The 20,863-nt window shown below is 39.4% G+C and overlaps 1 pseudogene; it reads right to left on the bottom strand.

Annotated features, from left to right (window-relative positions):
- Positions 1-17,432: 17,432 nt before the first annotated feature.
- LOC104261871 (kinesin-like protein KIF11) lies at positions 17,433-20,390 on the bottom strand (annotated as a pseudogene).
- Positions 20,391-20,863: the final 473 nt, after the last annotated feature.

Raw genomic sequence — 20,863 nt, 5'->3', positions numbered from 1 at the left:
TCGGCTGGTAGCCCGATAGCGAGACTGAGAGGGTCTCTGTGTGTAACATGTCTCACCCTCTTTTTAAAAGCTTTTCAAGTTTTTACTTGGATAATGGTGACATGGAAGTGTTTAGGGATGTTGTTCCTCTTATTCTTTCGTTAACGTGTATAGTATGTCCTTATAGGCACCTCACTGCTTTATTCAGTGACAAAATTGAGTTTATAAGCAGGTATCATCTAGAAGACATACTCCACATGGAAATCTGGACAATTCTCCAGTACTGTTCAGAATCTGTGGGCTACGCTATGTTATCAGGGTGCAGACCCTCTCTTTCAGCCCAACTGAATAACCTTCCTTCTGACTTCTGCAAAAATCGCTAAACTGCGAGAAAGGGTTCTGAGAAAGTACTTGGTCTTGAGCCATGCAAAAGCTAAGAAAGGTAAAACTGTAGACAGAGTAAAATTGTTGAGATGGAATTAGCATTTTAAAGAGTCAAGAAGAAAAACATAATCACGAAAAGATACAAAATCCTCTGAGAGAAAGGAAGGCAGAAAGAGCAACCCTAAGGACTATTGACCTGTTGCAAAAAGCAACAGAGCCTGATGGTCCTCCACGTGATTGCAGGGTCAACCAATACTCATAGAGTGTCTTACCAAAGGAGGTTATTAGTGGCTCATTAATTCCAGACGCTGTGTGAATTAGCCAATAAGTAATTGCTTTATGTTTTTAAGTTGTGTATGTGCTGTCTGCAGACTCTTTTAATGCATGGTAATAGTTGCCTGAATGAAGTGACCTGGAGCGAGAGTGTTAATGAAGGACGGAGACAAGACCCAACTTCTTGCCATGTTCTTTTTTAGGAGGAAAACTTGTATTTTCTGCCCTTGCATCCATGTAGTCGTGCTTACTACTGTCAGCATGCAAAACTTGCGTTTCAGAACTTGGTCTTCTACTAGTAGCATTATTTAGTAATAACAATGATGATGTGATAGTTAGTAAGGTTACAGTGTGCTTGAGTACTGCCTAATGAATGACAGTATTTTCCTTAGAGGGTAGGCAAGAGCCAAGCGGGTGGATGAGGAAAGCCAAATAGATTTACAAAGGCAACGGAGACAAGGTGGCATAAGCGTGATCCGTGCTGGATGTCTGCTCCCTTTGGGGAAATCCTGAAGGTGCAGTTTCTCCACTTCTTCATTTTAAAGATTAACTGTCTGTAGGAGAAGGATAGAAACATGTCTTTAATTTATGTTCTCTTATTTGAGGTACTGCATGAGTAGTGATACTGGGAAGCTAAGTGATATTAGTGATAAAAGGAACATGGATGCTGTTAAGAGCTGCTGGTCTCAGACAGGTGGCAAGTTTAATTAAATATCAGTAGTAAATTATTTGCTGACTAAACATTTGTTCTTGAGTACTTTTTATAAGTGATTAGCCTATCTGGTGCTCCTGTAGTGGTAAAATTCACATGGATGCCTTTGGTGGTTGTAGACCATTGATGTGTACTTCAGCATTTCTCTGAGACATATTCTTATAAATCAGTCTCTGGATGCTAGCCCTTGTGCCAAATTTGGAAATAAAGCTTCTCCCCTTCAAAAGCTAAGAACTGCCGGCTTCTCGGATCAAACTTAGAACAGGGCTTCTGTCTCCATAATGCCTGAATGTGACTAACACTGCTGTAATATTTACTGACAGCAAAATAAATTCACCAGAAGGCAATCGGTTAAAAATAAAGAGTGATGTCATGCTCTGCCTGTCACTTCCTATCACTGAGGATGGCACAAGGCTGTTCTTCTTATGTAAAAGAAAGCATCAGAAGTACAAGATTTTTATTCTGAAGCATCTTTCTTAGACTGTAGCAAGCAGAAGAACTGAGATGAAAAACAGGGGTTTTTTTATAATTTGCTATTTTACCAATGTGACCATGTTGATATTAAATACCAGTAATCAAGAACTTGGATTATTTTTTCCCCATATAAAGTATCTGCAAGTGTGATTATTAAAAAACAAATGTGTAGTTCCTCAAAGCATGAAAACTGTGTGTATTCAGCTTATACAGTGTTACAAATGGGATGCATTTTCCTTGAACCAGGAGCCTGAATTTTTGCAGGGAATTTAACAAAAGAAATAAATCAGTTCTTAAGTAGCTCTTTAACAAAACAACCCATGAGAAGAACACAGACTATCCAACTGAGTTCATGCATACTAGCAGCCTATTCTTGACAGCGGACAGCATCAAACACGAGAGGAAAATACCGTAACTCACACAATATTTGTGCGATAGGCTGCCACACTAGATCTCCTTTTAATCCTTTCACACCTCTAAGAGAGAAATTTCTAAAACTACTGTGCACCTGGAAAATAAAAAGTACATTTGTGACCACTCTTTGAATCTTTGTTTCAGTTTTTCATCCTGGTTTTGATTTTACATCGTGTGTTCTTCATTTGTCATTCTCAGCTAGTTCTGTAGCTGAATGGAAAATGAAAAATTAATTTTGGTAGTTAACTAGCATCAAAAGTCTGATTGATCTGTTGAAAATTCCCTTTAGAGAAGGGAGAATAGGAATGTCTGGTGTTAACTTGCTTTGCTGTGAGGTACTACTAAGGTTTTTCTGCTGTCTTTACTATTCAGAAAAGCAGGAATCGGAGTATTAGTCCAGATGGGCAGGTAATCTCAGTGAAATAAGAGGGTTTTTTTTGTAATGGGTGCCCAACTTGTGAATTTTGGAGAGGAGGCAGGTGAGGTTTGCTATGTGATTTATGGTCTGGGAATGACCCAGAGGTTGACAGCAGAGGAAAATTAGAAGTGCCCTTATACCACGGCGGCATAGGTTTATGTTTGATTCTGTCCCCATTTTCTACCACTGACACTGTTTTCTCGTATTTTTGGTGCTGTTTGTTCATAATTTATGGCAGTCTAAAGGGATACTCTGGCAAAATAATGTATAATGTATAATTAGAATTCAGGGAATTCAGTCCTCTGTCCTGATTACTGGTTTCCCAGTAAATACAATGAGAGCATTGATCCATTTGTTCCTTATCTCATCAGTGTTAGGCAGAACCAGAGAACATAGCATTAGCAAGAATTGATTATGAGCCAAGCAAAAATGACTGTCCTGCAACTTTGTAAAGACAAACTCAAGAAAGATGGACATTTAGATCACTCTTGCCTTTTAGTGATTTCTGGTTGTTCTGTTACTTAATTCAGTTTGTTTCTGTGTTACTGGCTTCACTGATCCATCTTTTACTGGCTCCCGAAGTATCTACAAATACATGGAAGGCTTTTGCTGAATTCCAGGCTGTGATCAGAGTGTTACTGAACACTTGCATCTCTTCAAGGCTAGGTGGCTGCAGTGCTTTATTTAAAGGAGTTTTTGTCAAGTCCTTACATGGATGAAGTTTATGGAGAATGCAGCAAGCTCACATTTACAGGCTCTCGCAACAGCCCAGACAGGTTACTAGCTCCTTGTCAGATAACACTCATTTCAAAGACATTACATTTAAATTCTCCTGATTGACTGTGGTTTGGTATACCTGACATCTTCTTCCATAATTTTCCTATCTGATAGTTATATCTCAATTAGCAGGTTACTTTGACTTGGAAATGCACAGTAGGAGCCAGCATATTTGAGAATGAGGCAGCCTGGTACTGGAATTAATTAACTATAGCAATTACATGTGCATTTTTACTTCATTTTTACTCATAGGGTTCAGTTCCTTGTGCTCTTTTCTCAGTGGCAGTACTGGTTGAGAGAACTGGCACCCTTATTCTTTCCTGTAACCCTGTCTTCAGTTCATCCCTCGTGCCAGAGCAAGGGTGTAGGAACTCTGCAGAGCGAACAACATCAGATAGCTGGTCTGATTTAATAAAGAAAAGAAAGCCTGTGATTTAATAAAGAAAAGAAGGCCCATAATTTTTCTAAGCCATATCAGTTACTGATGGTTTGACTGGTCCCACAGAAAGCTACCAGCAACACAGGAGGAGAAACAAAAGGCATCTGATAGGAGCAGTATGAATACCTTGAACTAGTATTGCTGCCAGGTGGGTGGGTTGGTTGGTTGGTTGGTTGGTTTGTGAGAGGTTGCACTTTGCACCCAGGTCGTTTCACTCCAGCAGTTACAGAAACGACTGTGCCAGCTCCAATGTGGAAGAGGTGAACCAGTGGTGAGAAGAAACTGGGTGGAATGAAGAGGTGGCTGATCTTGGGCTGGCTTTGCTGATGCACCAGAGTCACCCAAGACAAACACCATCCCTTTGGGCCTGAAAAAAATGTGGGTGAACGTTTATCCACTTGAAAGGTAGGAATTATGTTAGCTATATTAGAGGGTCTGTATTATGATAAATTGTCACAGAGAGCATTGTACAAATACAAGTTGCATATTGATAAATGCAGTGACCACAACCATTTTGCTGGATTAATTACATATAAATTGATGGAACTTTAGGCCTTTGTACCTGTTCATTGGGGTCCTTGATATTCAACTGGCTGAGCAAGCCCAGATAATTCCCTATTCTCCAGTAAGGTTTTCCATACCCAGTGAAGACCTCCCGTGAAGAATTGCTCTCAAAGAGAACAGTAATTTTCTTTAGATGCTTTGATATCATAAAACTTACTTTGTTTGGGTTTTTGAGTTCCATGGAGTTTACTCTGCATTTTACTATCATCTGGGGAGGTGACCAAAGTACCTTCTGATGGGACTGAGGTAAATCATGTGACTGAATGACCAGTAAGCCTGACCTAAGTGACTAAGATGACTGAAGTACATTGGGTGACCCACCCATCCAAGATGACTAAGACCTCTTCTTTCCAGTGTAGCAAAAAAGGCAAGCACATGGAAATGCCTGCTTTCTACATGATCTGAACTTTTATGTACGTTCTGCTTGGCAAATAAAAGTGAACATTCTGACAGCTGAAAAACATGAATCCAGGATTTCTGAATTGCAGCACCACCTGAGTGTAGCTTGGAAATATGTATTCTTAGTCTGATCTGTATGAAGCATACTGATAAAGCTTCTTAAATTGTATCTTTCTAATATTTTTTATCACAAAAAAAGAGTGATCCTGAGGTCTGCTGTGGGCACAGTGTGTATTAAAGGCACAAGGAGGGAAAGAGGAACTTTTATTTTTAACCTGTGATTATTCCAGAAAACTGGACAAACTATAGACCAAAGCAGGCTCTGAAGTAACTTAGTTGTTCAGCTCACGTCTGATCAGCTCTGGGCTGATTTTGCCCTAAGAAGGACTACGCTTCCTTACCTATTAAAAGGTTTCTCTAAAGAAGCTGCTTTAAAGTGACAAGAATTCCGTTTCAGCGTGTCTGGGAATTTTATTTAGCTTTATCAGTTATTTTGAAATTTCCCAATTTAAATCACGTCATGCTGAAATCTCTTTCATGTCTGACTGAATGCTTCCCTGAAAACAGAGGAGGAATCCAATCAATCCTTCCATACTGTTTATTCCAACACTGCCATCCACAATGCTAAAAGCAATATACAAAAATGGAATCCCTCTACTTACTACTCCTAACAGGGATTTCTCAAAAAATCTTTGAAGACAATTCTCAATAGGATGCGTCATCTAGTCTTCAGTAAAGGTCTGATTTAATCTCCAAATTCAGAAACATTGGTGGCAAACAGGAAATTAGCATAATGCATTTGTATATGAACAAGAATCAACATAATAATCCCACTTCACCTCTTTGAGGAAGCTTCATTCTTACACAATAAATATAAGACCCATTGGTTTTGTGACATAGGGCAGCATCGTCTCTTTCTTTCTGAATTCCCCACCCCTCCCCAAACCCAAATAGTCTACCAATTATTAATTTGAAATTAGACCATAGATAAAAGTTTGTGGGCATCCTGTTCTTCCTCTAATTTTTTTTTTACACAATGTCAACATGTTTCTTTACATGGTGTTTGCCACATTTACTCTGTATCAATCAGTATCTTTTTCTGACTAAGTTTGTTACACATATAAAGATCTACTGTGAAAGTAACAAGTGAAAGCCAACGGTATGCAGGTATGCAACTGTCTTAAACTATAAGCACGTTAAAAGAAAAAAAAAGTCAACGCAAACCACGGCGATGCCCTGTCAAGACAAAGGCCTTTTAGTTTTTGCTAAAAAATTACTGTTTAACATCAATAACTTAATTATTTTCTGTGAAAGCTACTTACATGTTCTTTTTGTGCAACACCAGCAACTATTTTATTATCTGGAATATCACTGAAGCCTTAGTAACAGCATGGTCTCGACAGAGAAGGGTCTATTCCCAGCTCTGTCACTGACCTTCTCTCAGACTATGGAAACTGCAACCAACAGGCCAGGAAGTCCTTAGTGTTTTCTTTTTTCCCAAGAATGTCATGATCTATCCCTAAAAAATGGAAGAATGTGTTATCCGTAATATCTGTAAATAATGTTTATTATTAACAATACATTAGTTCAACTTCTAATTGAAACTTTATTATGGTAAGGTGAAATAGCCGCCAGTGAATGTAATTTTATTTTTTTCAGATATGTCCAGATTTTAAGAAAACCTTGGTAGGAACTTTAAGAAAAAGAACCTTAAGAAAAAACTTAAGTTTTTTTTTAGCATGAATACTTGTATCTGGTGAACTATATGATATTCTATCACAATTCTGTGATCTAAGGGAGACAAAGTTTTTTGGGGAAAAGAGAGTTTTATTTTTGTTTTTGTAAGCATCGGCTACAAAAACCAAGAGGACTGAAAATGTTTGGTGTCATGCAATCTGCTGTACTGCAAAGAATGGCGATGGGAGCACAGCTGCAATTTAGGGAGAGCTGGCTCTAGGCAGTAACAGTAGCCATGATTTTACTGCACTGCCACTGCAGTAACAATCTGATGGTACAGAAGATAGCTAATACACTGAAACCATTCACCAGCTATCCACTGGAATAGTCATTACCTGTTTCTTTCATGAAATAAACCACATAGAAATATATAACCTATATGTGTTGGTAAGATGCTATTCTACTATAATGTAATATTTTTCCCTCCCAAAAAGATGTTTATATTTTCTCTGCATGCTTTTAATTTGTGATCATGCATAAATATTTATATGGGTGTGATGCATTTTATATACAGAACTTTCTAACTTAGTTCTATTATCTGTGACTTGATGTATCACGGGATTGAATTTCCATGCTTCTATAAGTAGTTGCAGAACCAGTTTTATTTATTCCATTTACACTTCAGTTGTAGCCTTCTACAATTTGCAAATTGCATATTTGCGAGCACAGTTTACATGAAAAATCAGTCTGTTTTATTTACCTATGGGAAGCCAAATTTTGTGCAGAACGGGAAAGCCAAAATAACCTCAATGAACACTTCTAAAACCATTTTATATATAAGAGTAAGATAAGAAGCTGGAGAAGTTACAGTGCAATTTTAATAGCTCAGTGGCTTAATCAGTGTTATGCTGGGTAAGTAGCATTTGAGTCCCTGTCCTATACTTGTATTTTTCTAGATCTCCAGTAGCTAAAAATCTACCTTGCACACACAAAGGATGTTTTGCAAAGCCTCAAGAAATACCATACTGAGATAACACATCTTTCCTGGCTGCTTCCACAAGTCATTGCTATCCGTTTCGAGTCTTCTCCTTTCCAAGAAGCAAATGCATCTACACTAATGATAGAAGAGGCTACTATTAGGGGAAGCTACCAGTCTGCAGAGCAAAGAAAATGTGACCATAGGGTTACAACCTTTAAGTAAAAGCCTTGAAGTAAAGCAGAATGTGTAGCATTGTATTACCAAAAGATAAACTACAGAGCATGATCTGAGAAACACATCATGTCAATTTAGCATTTAGTCCAAGAAACAAATGACAAACCCATCATCTAACTTTTCTAAGATATGCAGCCACCAGTAGAGTTACAGTAGTTAAGTCTTGCCGATTCAAAACCAAACTTTCTTTCTAAGTTTGTGATTGCACTTCCTAAGTTTGTGATTGCACTTCCTAAGTTTGTGATTGCACTTCCTAAGTTTGTGATTGCATTAATTTTCCCCCATATTTTAAATAGTACCTGTTTAGAGGCTGACCTTAAACTCATAAAAGCTAACATATAAACCCCCCTTGAATTCAGTAATGTTTATACAAAACAGGATAAATAGGAATGAAAATAACAGGAAAGAATCCAAGGCTCTAGATAAAAATCTGCACTTGAAATGGATCAAAAATTCCCTGGCTTGGGGTGTGATCCAGTGAGGGTCAGGAAGGAAGTTCACCTGAGGGAAGATTATTATATCTACTGTTATCTACTATATGAGTTTGCTTGTTTGTTCTACATCTTACTCTGAAACATCTTGTGCAAGCAATTACTAGAGACACTGGTTTAGACTACACGTATTCATATTGCTGATCAGGGGAAAACAGACTTACACTCTACTTGTTTAATTTACCATAAAAGATGATGGTTTATTTGATTTAGGAATAAACCAGCATGGATTATTGCAACACATTGCAGAAAAATGCCTGTTGTAACAGAAGTGATGTCCACTACAAAGGAATTGGTCTACACTTAATGTGGTAGTACCTTTAATGCACGTAAAGAATGTCTGGGGTTGGATTAGTTCACAAAGGAGGATATAGTTAAGACAAATAATGCTGTATAGTTTTAGCTAATTTTGCATTATTCCTAAATAGTGTACTTTATGTACAGTAATACAGAAAATTAATTACACTCTTAATACAGATGATCTGAGCCTTTTCATTTTCATTTGTACGTATCACCATTTCCCTGAGAGCTTACATATACAAATTGTGTTGGTAGAGAATGCGTTAGAGAAACAAGAAAAGGTTTCAACGATACCAACACATGACTACCAGTATTAGAGTTCAGCTGGAAATCATTGCTGAAGTTAGAGGGCCCTTTTGTGTGTCTCTTCTTTCCACAGCATCAAAAATCTGGGGGCAGCATGTGGGACAGAGATGGATTTTGAACAATCACATTTACTAATTATATAGAGAGATACAGTGTCTAAATATGTAAGTGTCAGGTTGCTCTGGGGGCTACTAAAATAGACCATTAAAGAGGTCCCAAATTATTTAAAGAAGTACTACCTCTATGTACTAAAAGTTCGGTTTTAGATTGTATAATAAGGGCATGATTAAGCTTCAAAGCTCCAGCGTTATAACGCAGACTTACTGAGACTCCTTGAAGGCAGAGTTCTTCCTTTATGTAAGATGTCTTCAGGATCAAGATGAAGCTACCACACTTTCATATATGCATAATATAATGCAAAAATAGTGGTTTTGAGTATTAGTTCAGGAATTTTATAGGGATTAACACCTTTTTGGCTAGAAAATTAATGCTGAAAATGGTCAAAATTTCATTAGTTGATAAACAGTTTGTCAGGGTGACTCATGTTTTTCTAATATGGATTAAGGAATTGAATTTTCCATAGAAGGCTATAATGATGAGTGATAACAAATGATAAATTTCACATGCACAAAACTGCTAGAACCTGTTTCCAGTAAGTTACTGACAAAAATTCCTCTGAGCGCTTTTCTGTGGGATCAGGTGTCAGCATCTAACAGCTGCCTTGTGGTGAGGTTCTCTGCTGTACCTACAAGTAGCAGGACTCTCAGCCTGTGGATGACGGAGATTTTAAATATTTCCATATGCTGAGTTAGTCCAGAGGAAATGTCTGTTGATGGCCTGTCTGAATTACAGCAGCCAAGCTTCTCTTTCCAGAAGTACTGCCAGACTCTTTAACAGGTTGTGACACGGGCCAGTTTTGCCCTGGCGTAAAATCTCTTGCAAGCCTGCAGAAAGGATGCCTTCAGGGCATCTAGTGGCAGTTCCCTCTTTGCTGCACAGGGAAATTCACCTCTCACCCCACCAAGAACTGAGATTTTTACATTTCTGCAAGCTGCTCCTGCACTCTTTTACCCTTTGTTCATACATCAGAAGGAGCATGACAAGTTACTTGTTGTTTGTTAATACCTTAATCTGTTTAGAAAATGCTATATTATATGGTTTTGTTGCTTTTATGGACAGGAGGGCCTGTTGTCATCTACAGCCCCTGCTGTCACAAGCCAAATGTTTCATTTGATAACTTCCATAAACTGTCTCCCTCCCTCCCTGCTGCTTTTTTTCTCTTCCTCTCAGATGTACGGAGCTAGCCCCCAGAGAACTCCCAGCCCTCCTGGCTTCAGACCAGATTGTTCCACTGCCACTCCAGGCTCATCATTCTGGGGAATGTTTTGAGCAATGGCTTCTGTCGTTTCAGGTGAAAAAACCCCAGGTATCTGACTGTAGCTGTTATGGAAGTAGGTTATCACTCCTACTAACCTAAAATAGGATTTAGACTTTTTCGTAAATCAGAGGTACATCTCTTGAAAGTTAGATGCAGTCTGTCTTCTAGTGTCTCTTGCGCTGTTACAACTTGCTATCTACCTCAGCAGACAATGTGCACAAGGTGCCTGGTTCCCAGAATGGAATCCATCATCCTGAAATTACTTTCAAGTATCTTTTTGTGTGCTTAACAGGAGCAATTTAAGGCTGCAATCTAAAAGTGCATTGTCTCCAAAGGAGAATCCTTCTTCTGCTCGTAGCCACCCCTCAACCCCCTTGCAAGAAGGGCTCCTCTGGCTGCCTGGTAAGCCAGCTCAGCTCGCTGGCTGTGCAGAAAACCATTCACTTTTTTTTTTAATCAAAGTTTGTGATCTGAAAACACAAAGCAGCTTATAAATGGGTTATCTATACTGCCAAATAAAATAGGTCAAGGTGCATTCTTTGACCCTCAGGTCAGTTAGTACATGAAGTCCACATCAATATGTATAAATCTTTATTACTCCTTTCTGTCTGTATTGTTACATACTGTACCACAGCTGATAGTTCCTGCAGTCACATTCAGATAATGTTAGTAACCTGTGTAAGCACTCCTCTGTTTCAGTACAAGTTTGGCAAGGTTAGCCTGAAAACTGCTGAAGATACAACAGCATAGCTGCATGCTGTGATACTATCCTTGCCATTTATCAGTACTCAGCAAAATGAAGTGTGCTGATAAAGCATTTTTTTTGCCTCAGGTATAATTGCAATTTCAGTACCATTTTTTTGTGACAGCTATGCTAAATTATTATAATTGGGGTTTTTTTGCAATCCCAACCAAGATATCTATGTCATCAAAAAATTTTACATTTAAATCAGTACTCAGACTTGTCTGCATCCTAGTCAGGTCATATCTTCAATTCTTTTTTAATAACATAAAGGCGTGAACCTTAAAAAGCAGAATCACAAGAGTACAAGCTATATTTTCCAGTTTGGGTTACTCAAAAGCCATACTGGCTTTCTACTTCCTAGACACTTAGGTGGCTCTGTTAGTACAGTCCTTGCAATTTCTGTGTGTTCAATTTTACAGAATTCTAGAGGTATGAGGGTACTTTTATACACGGGCTACCCGGTGACAAAAACAGGCATAGCCGTGAAAAACCAAGAACCATCTATAACAAAAGATTTCAGAGCCTAAATGGGACTTAGGGGGAATGTAGGTACATCCAGAATGGTGACCCCAAAAGCCACTGCTGAACTGCTGCTTAATATTTCATTCTATTGGTTTTCAGATGCTCTCATTTAAGAGGGTGAGTAAGCAGCGCAGCGCATATGTCATCCTGAAGTACAATCACAATCCAGAAAGTGGCTGAGGGGTTTCAAGCCTTTGGTATCTAAGGTAGGGCTATTATGTCTCCTATTTTGTCAATGAAGAGAGGAGGACTTCTAACTGATGCGCTAAGGATCTTCCTCTTACTGACTATATGAAGTGTCTACATAAAACAGACTGAACAATCTCTTACATCCTAGCTTTGGGGACTAAGACTGCCTTCCTCTAGTGTGCACCACGCATCAGAAATGCCAGATTCCTCTGTCTTATATCTAGATGACTGTTCATCATGCTGTTGTCACTCATCTTTTATGTGCCAACCTACTGGGATTTCCATACCCTCTGATCCCTCTAAAATAAGCCCTGTTTAGGTCTTTGAGATATGGTCTTAGAAAGCATATCTAGAGCCTGAATCCTAAAAAAGTTATTTATTCCCTCTCCTGAGGAGAAGGTCCTGTATTGGGGATCTTAAGTAAAGGAAGTGTGCTATCTCCAAAAAAGGGAAGTATTTCCTATAAGCTCTTCCAGTCAGTGTTTTCTATTGGAAAACTCTAGGCTGATTTTATGCAACCTAGATGAGTAGTGGAAGGACTGTGTCTCCAAAAGCTTGTCCACTCTTCTTGACTATATTAGAGTAGCTGATACAAGATACTACTTTTCCATATGTCACTATTTGTTGACCTAAAGAGAATGCATTAGGAGTGCTCTAATTTTCAGGTTTAAGTGCCATGTGTACAGGTCTTTTTGTCCAAAATGAGCTTAACAGTCTTAATCTGAACTCCAGATAAATGTCAACTGTCAATCTGTGAATCCATCAAATACTCCATTCAAGGTTTGGTTTGTTGTTTTTGCGGGGGTTTTTGGTTACAGGATCTCTTCGATTTTTTGTAGTGTTGAAAAGAGGTATATTGTGTTCTGGACTAGTGTACCTGTTAAAAATCCTTCAGTTACAGAAGTTCAACTTCAAATACATACATACATATCTATTCCGACATATACTGGATGGAGTAACATTTAGTATACCTAAATCTTGTCACAAGATAAGGCAAGTTTGTGCCATATGGAGTAAGCAGTCCATCTAGTATTTGGTATATGGAGCACTGCTTCTTGTCTTTCATCATGATCCAAATGGCAGAATGTATTACAGACCACCATGCATGCAGCCTAACCAGTCCAACAAATTGTTGAGGAAGCAAGCATGGATCCTTCAAAGAGCTGTGCCTGAATGTCTCATTTGTGGGGTAACTATGCAGAGATATGCTAAAGTGGCTTTTGCAGTATTCAGATACTTCCATGGCTAGGTAACGACAAGAATGGAAATAGACAAAACATATGTACTGGCCAACTTGGACAAAAGGATACATATTACACCCAGAATGCTCCTTATTCCTACTGGCATTTCCACGACATGCAAAATAAGCTAATTCACATACACGTGGAACTTGCATTCACCTTCTATCACCAGCTGCCTGATTAAAGATTACATCGTGTTAGAAGAACAGATTTATGTTAGGAAACTACCTACTCCAGATTTCTACTGTTCCTTAACTAAAGTGTTAAGCATCGGAAAGTCAACCTGTGAGGGTTCAGTCACACTGTGTTCGGTGATTCTTTGGTCTGACCTAGTACAGCCATGCTTCTGCCACCAGTATGATTACAAAAGCTCTTTCCCCACTGATTTAACAGCACCAGTCACGTACACAAAAATAGTAGGCTTTCAGAGACTAAGGTTTCCAAACTGCGTAAGTGCTGCTGTGAATAGACTCATACTCATCTTTCAGTGACTGTGTTAACTAGAATATCTTCTGTTTCCAGTGCACAAATGTGGGAAAAGCTGTCAAGGTGCAGGGGTCTCAGGTCAGACGCTGAGACACTTGAATAAGCTGAGACCTTGCATCACTGGTATCTGCAGAACATCATTGTTTTGGGAATCTACCTAGCTCTTCCAGCCGCGGTATATGAACTCATGCCCTGACAACATGAAGCCATACAGGACCTTCAATGATGCTCTAAAAACACAGAGAACTGTTAGAACACACACTAAGAAGGCTGAAAGGCTGGTGGCATTTGCAGAAACAACTTAAAACTCAGTAAACCCAAAACTGTAAGTGCAGGGTGCAGCAGCCTACAGTAACTGATGTCTGCAAGTGCTTTTGCATGGCAAAAGACTGGAACTCCATGACCAGTTATGGAATCAACTGTTCTCAAGGTGGTGCCTGAAAAGTGAATAGTCCCAGGTTGAGGAAGACTAAGGACAATGTGCTACACAGGCTCATATTTCTGTCACATGCTGTGTTTCTAATGTGTACCTGCTAGCTTTTCTTATTCTCCTAGTCTTCTGATGTTCTGACTTACAGGGCTTAATGACTATAGAATTAAAAACAATTTTTTTAAAACTCTGTGAGGAAGGAATTGCTGGTGTACATAGTTATTTTGTTCTTAATGAACATTCTGGACTGTGGCAAATTTTCTGCTGAATTACATATTCAGCTTCAGGTCATTTTGATGCCATTTCAGGCTCCAGAGCTTGCTTGCAGTAAGGTCCTTTGTGTAGCTGCTGCTTCTTTCCTCATGAGAGAGAGCAAGCAGCAAGTGGCTCAAACAAAACTTTGTTACTCATCATTCAGGCTTTTGAAGGCATAACAGTGAGGTCAGCCCTGACAGCTTTAATCATGGAAAGGATGAGGACCCTCTAATAGAAAGCCCTTTGGTTCTGCAGACAGACTAAGCTCAGTAAGTTACTTAATATATTGCTCTCTACAATTACCTGAAAGGGGGTTGCAGAGAGGTGGGTGTTGGTCTCTTCTCCCAAGAGACTAGCAACAGGACAAGAGGAAATGGCCTCAAGTCGTGCCAGGGGAGGTTTAGACTGGATATTAGGAAAAATTTCTTTACTGAGAGAGTGGTGAAGCACTGGAACAGGCTGCCCAGGGAGTTGGTGGAGTCACCATTGCTGGAGGTCTTCAAGGAACGTGTGGACGTGGCACTGTGGGACATGGTTTAGTGGGCATGGTGGTGTTGGGTTGATGGTTGGACTTGATAATCTTACAGGTCTTTTCCAACCTTGGTGATTCTGTGATTCTGTGATATGAGCTCTCTTCTTCCTCGACTTGCATCCTCCCTCCTATTCTTAACAGGGAGAGGATTGGTTGTCTAATTGTCCCAGAATTAAAAGTGCAGAAAACTTTCAGTCATTCTTTCAGATCTTCACTATCTCCATGCTACTTTCCATTGTAGGAAGGACCTGAATGCAAGAAAAAGCTGAAGAGGCTGTGGTTCCTGAGGTACACTGGTTTTGAAAACAAAGGCATGCAAAGTGCTCTACACTGAGGCCTACGCTTTCATTAGCAGAGTGGCAGTGCCAAGGCTTGCACCAGGCTCAGTAAAGCATTGTATATCTATCACAGTGGAAAAAGCACTGCAGAAGTGCACGGTCTCCCCCTCTCTTCCTGATCATTTTCCCCAAGGCTTTAGCCGTGCTCTTCCTTTGCCAGCCATTCTGTGATCCCTTTCCTCTGGTCATGGAACTTCCTGTACGTCAGAGCCTCCAGTCCCTCTTGCAGCAGCCACGTGCTAAATGGAGCAACTACATTTTCAGAGTATTGGCAGTAAAATATGCTTGCTTGATGTTAGAATACACTTCCTATCTCACAGAAATAAAAGCTGTGGATTGTCACATCTAATGTGCCAGACTATTTTGATTTCAACAGTTCAGAAGTGGAGAATGATTTTGTTTAAAGCAGCCTCAAGCTGAGCCATGTTCAACTGTTCTATGGGAGGAAGGGGGATCTAGAAAAGGGAGATGGAGGAATAAAAAAATTGTTAACTTTCAGTGGCCAGCAATTTACCTGTCAACAGGACTATACGGGTTGCTTAGAGAACCGTTTTGTTAGTTTCTTGTCTAACCTCCACTTCCTTTTTTCCTTTCTGTAATGTTAAGTGCTACATCCAGAGCTCTATTCAGAACAACATGCATGGCAGAGGAAGCATTTCAAGGTTCAGAACAGGACCTTACACACCCTGCTACCCATCAGCAAGCCTCCTTCCTTCTCTAGGGAATGTCACCTCATCTGACTAAACCTGTTCCAGATGAAAGAACCAGGTCAAAGCAGTAGACAACTCCAATGTTATAGCTAACACTATTTATATATCTACTAGTGAGAAGGGAATAGTTACTCCCTTATCTGTTTTAATTTTCTTTTGCCCACTGGGCTTCTTTTAAGCAGGTGCTGTCATGCAATTGGTGTTTGTCAGCTCCACCAATACGCAGAAAACCTGAGGCACTTACGGTTTTTATTCTAGCTCCAGTTGAAAGGTTAAAGAATAGGATTGCAGATACTATCTGTTCTTCCTTTTTCTAATGTTGAACCTTTATTCTGTTTGTTTGCTTTAGATGCTTGTGGTATTGCCATGTGATCTGGAAAATGCTCGGCTGAGCAAACTGCTCAGAACTTAGTGTAGTGTTTGATATTTTTATGGTTTTAATAAAAATAGTGGTGGTTGGTATACTTTCAAAAGTAACTAGGATTTGACTAATTTTCAGAATGTTGAGATAACATGCACCAGTACAGCAGGTTTACATTCAGCTTTGTGAATCAGGAAGAACACTCTAAGAGGAAATGATGAGTTAAGTACGGATGAGTTGTAAAGAGCCTCTGAGAACAGGTTTACAGAATCATTGATTGCCCATGGACAGAGATTGCTATAACTTGTGTTTATGTGGGAAACTCACCATAAGATTCAGAATCTTGCAAATTCATGCTGGGATCTGAACTGAAGAAGTTTTCAGTGTGGATAGCTGAGTGATACACGATCCTGACATAGCAGTGACTGATTGTCATTTTAGATGTTATCCAAAACCTAGAAGGAAAAAGCACTTCCTAGAGTGGCTGGAACCACTAGGCACTGTAGTGTTCATAGAGGTTACGGTGACAGGAATTTTGAATTTACTTTTCCTTTATGGTGTCAGAAGGAGTAAAATGAAATTCTGTATCTATGTGTGAAAACAGTCGCAGTTTTAAGTTCAACCCAGCTGTACCCTAAGGCTGAAACATGGCCTTGTTTTGGCAGCAGGGAAGACTGCCATATGTTGTAGTGATAAAGAAATTACACTGATGCCAATCTCTAAAGTCAGACTTATAAAAAATATCTAAGGGAGTATATTTGTAGCAATATAAGCTTTTATATATAGAGAGAGAATAAAAGAGCCTGACAAGTCTATATTTAAGGATAATTTTTCTGTCTCTTTAACAGTCACACACTTCGTAAATGCTGCAAGCCACAATTCACTATTGTTCTTCAGAGAAGTTCTATATAATACTTAAATCCATTGCATTTCGCCATTACACAGAATTGCTTGCTGTCTAGCTCCCACCTTCCAATAGCCACAGGACAATTCCATTCTTTGAGTAAGTTCTTACTTATTGACTGGCTTTCAGTGAGCACATACTGGAAATCAATAAGATTCTTTTTTTAGCAGTCATTCAGTCAGGCCTCTAAATGAGAGCACGGATGTGGAGACCTTGAACGTGGCTGGCAGCAACATGACATACTCCCTCTTTTTTTGAGGTCAGTATAGGCTGTCGGTTTGTAGCTCTCACGGGTGAATTCCAATGCTTTTAAAATTGTCAATTAGTTTGTTTTAGTGCCAGTAGTATGTCAAGGAACTTTGAACACAAAAGACTATTTGTATTCTTGATATGCGTATAATAAAATCTATTGTAGGATCTATTTGTACAATGTGGTAGTTCCAAACCACATCTACTGCAACTTAATGCAGAACAACATATCCAATACAAAATACTGATCTCAATCATAAACTTTCTCTTTTCTATTGTAAACACTGAAGCTGCTGTTTCTCATTGCTGAAGGAGGACTCCTACTGATCCATAAAGCTGACAGTCTGAGCAGTTTTAAATTCATTCCGTTTACCAGTATCTTGAGACACATTTGAGATTGCTAAGAAATTGCTGAGAACAGACAATGGACTCCACCAGCATCTTCTTGTTTTCATCATTTATGTCCTTGAGCTCTCGACAGAAATTACCCAGAGATGCAATAAATTTGTTTTGAAGCTGAAGTTTTACTGCTGACTAGGTCCATAGTTTCCAGGTAAACATTTTCTTGCCTAGCAGTGATGGTGGTCTTCAAACTTCCATTTTTTGACAGTATACCAGCTAAGTTCTTCTGTATCTCCTGTGCCAACAGGTCCAGCTGGCTTTGCAGTGAAGACACTAATTCATTTGTGTTCTTTCTGTATACAAGCCTTGCCATTTCCACTTCTTCTCTTAAATTTTCACACTATTTTGCAGCTGAAGAAAAACACTGTCTGTTTCTTCCTGTAATTTTTTCAGAGTGATACAGAGATCTCCTAAGAAGATATAAATTTCTTTTTATGGCCCTCCATCTCATCAGCCACAGCAGAAAATTGCTTCGTGTTATTCTGAAACTGACAGTTTAGTTCCGGGACAATTTCCACCATTGGTGTCAAGATATTTAATGCTCTTCTTAACTGACATACATGCTCCTCAGTCAACCTCAACAGCTCAGCTTTACTAGCAAATGGCAGAGTCTTATTTTGTAATATTTTTTCAGACATATAAGAAAGTTCAGTGGACAGCGATTTTTTAACAGAGGCAAAAGACACCGATACAACTAATGCAAATATATTAGCCGCTGAACAACTGGTAGATAGGAGACCACCTATATAATATGCATAAGATGTCAACATCTGTGGCTGCTTCAGACTGTGCTCACTAACTGAATCTTGTATTTTGTTGAACAGAACATTCATTTCTCCTGGAAATGTATTTGGATGATAGCAGTGTGTGGATCAACAGCCTTCTTATGATCCAGTTTTGCATAGATATATATTTTGTACTAACAGTACTAACCAAATGGCTAGCTGTGCCATGAAGCTTTTCTCTGGTGTTTTCCAAAACTGTTACTTCCAAAACCACATATTCTTTCTCAGCCAGAGGAACCTTGGTTTCTTGCAGATCTGTCTGTGCTTCTTTCAGTTCTTTCTCCTTGATTTGCAGATCTGTTTTCGTTGTTAAGGTTTGCTTTTATTAATTTTGAATGGTTTACTGATTGTTTTCACTTCTTCTTCCATGACACTGATTATGCCAATATAGTCTGCAATGTGTTCTTCCTGAACTGTCAGCTTTCCTTCAAGAGATTCATGAATTTCCAGTGAAAATATAGACTCCATTTCACTCTCATGCAGCAGCAAGGTCTCCTTTTAGATGCTCAATCTCTTCGGTATCTTTCTTAATAATAGCTCCTTTTGGTAGCTGCTGGTTAACTTCAGGCTTCATTATGTTATTTTGTCTGGAAGCTTATCCCAGTGTACTTAATGTTTCCTCAGGATTTATAGATGTGGGAGAAACTGTGGCAATTATTGATGTTCTTTGTTGTTCGCCAAGAGAGTCTTGAAGGATTCTTTGAAGTTAAGATTCTCTGTGTCTCCTTCCACAAGAGCAGTAATAACTCTTTCTCCAGTCAGAACAGACTACTTGGTATTTCCAGCTTCACAAGCTCTTTTATCAACTACCCCAAACCGAAGTGTTTTCACTTCCTGCAAGGTCAACCAAGTTTATCTTCCCAGTTCTAACAAGCTTTTGTCCATCTGCTCTGGTTTCTTTGGTAACAGAAAACACAGAGTAGGATCAACTGGAATATGCATTCACGTAAGTAGCTACAGTAGTTCTTTTTGCTGCACCCCTTTCCAAGATTTGGTAGGCTTCATTTTTGTTTTGTACAGGTATTACTTCCAAGCCTTTCAAATTTTCAAAAAAAGTCTTGTTTATGGGATCATCAAACATCTACAGTCTTTCTCCAACATTGGGAATAGGATTCAGATCAAAAAGCTCTTCATTATAGATTTCCAGAAGAGAGGCTTTTACAAAAAAAGTTAGTATCAATCTCTACGAGTTTTTCTAATATTCGATACAATATATTATACCTGGTAGCAAATCCTCTTCCCAAGTATGTTCTTCATTGGGGCTCCCTTTTCCAATACCAGTTTGGCCATAAATGATCACCGTACAGTTGTACCCATAATAACTTCATCCAAAATGCGACAACGCTCCTGTATGTATTGGTTGTCTGTGACACCTCCAGTGCAGACTCTAACTTCTTTTCTTGCTTGATCAGAGTCTACAAAAGTGTAGGCATTTGCTTTACATCCTGACGCATGAAGAGGCCTGCACCACACCACCACCCGGATGTTACTGTCCTTCACGTTCTTTGCGCAGCCACCTCCCTGGAAGCCCAAGGAAGCCCGTGCTGGGCCTCAGGGCCAATGTGCCAGGGAAAGAGGCAAAGCACTGACCGTCCCTCAATGTTTTTGCAGCCCCTTGAGCTCCAGCCAACTGTCTGCTCACATTCCGCTCACCTCTATCACTGGCACTGTGCCTCCTGCAATTCTGCACTCCGGTTCCTGCTAAGTTTCTAGTTACAGTGGCTCAGAAATGTCTGAGTATAGGGAGGCTCTGCTCTTCACTTACCTTGTCGTGTCCACCCTGTGCCACGCAGCAAGGTGTGGACGTGTTTAAGCTAACACTGATCAAAATAGCCCTGGAATAAAAGGTAATGTAGCCACAACCGTTTCATATTGCACATGAGTTAACGGGCCCTGATACGAAGCTGAGGCTCTGTGTTTATGCCTTTGTTCTGAAACAGAAATGGGCCTCTGCCTAGTATTGCACTGCATTGGTGCCAACCTGCTTCAAACTTGACTTGGAGAAGCTTTGCATTACTACACAAAAGGCACCATATACCGCATCTTGTGCTGTGTGCTTTCTGAACTGACTTTCTAGTTTTTACTGTCTGCTCTGCAGATGAAGAATTGTGGTATTCCTAGATGCCTTTCATGGGCAATTTAAAGCAGGCTTAACTAAAGGCCTGCATTCTCTGAAAAATATTGTAGGGAACTGTCGTCTGAAAAAGGCTTGAACTCTGATGTGACACGTAGGTAAAATTTAATGTGGAAGTATATTGGAGATGGAGGCAGAGATTCTCAGGAGCTACTGTTTTTGTATTAACTGTACAGCTCAGAAAATAGGAACTGACTCATTAAAAATTCCAGTAGCAAGATACAGACTGTGCTCAAAACTAGTGCTGCTCCAAACAATTCTCAAAATAGGATTTCCTCCTATATATTAAAGCACTGTCCAGTCTTGCTAAATTGTATGAGTGGCTCACTAATCATTAGATTTCATTTTTAATTCTCCTGAACATTCTTCACAATCATGGGAT

Source organism: Gavia stellata, chromosome 2 (assembly GCF_030936135.1).
Source record: "Gavia stellata isolate bGavSte3 chromosome 2, bGavSte3.hap2, whole genome shotgun sequence".
Taxonomy (NCBI): Eukaryota; Metazoa; Chordata; class Aves; order Gaviiformes; family Gaviidae; genus Gavia; species Gavia stellata.
The sequence above is the reverse complement of the archived record's forward strand: the minus strand, read 5'-3'. Positions and strand labels throughout refer to the sequence as shown.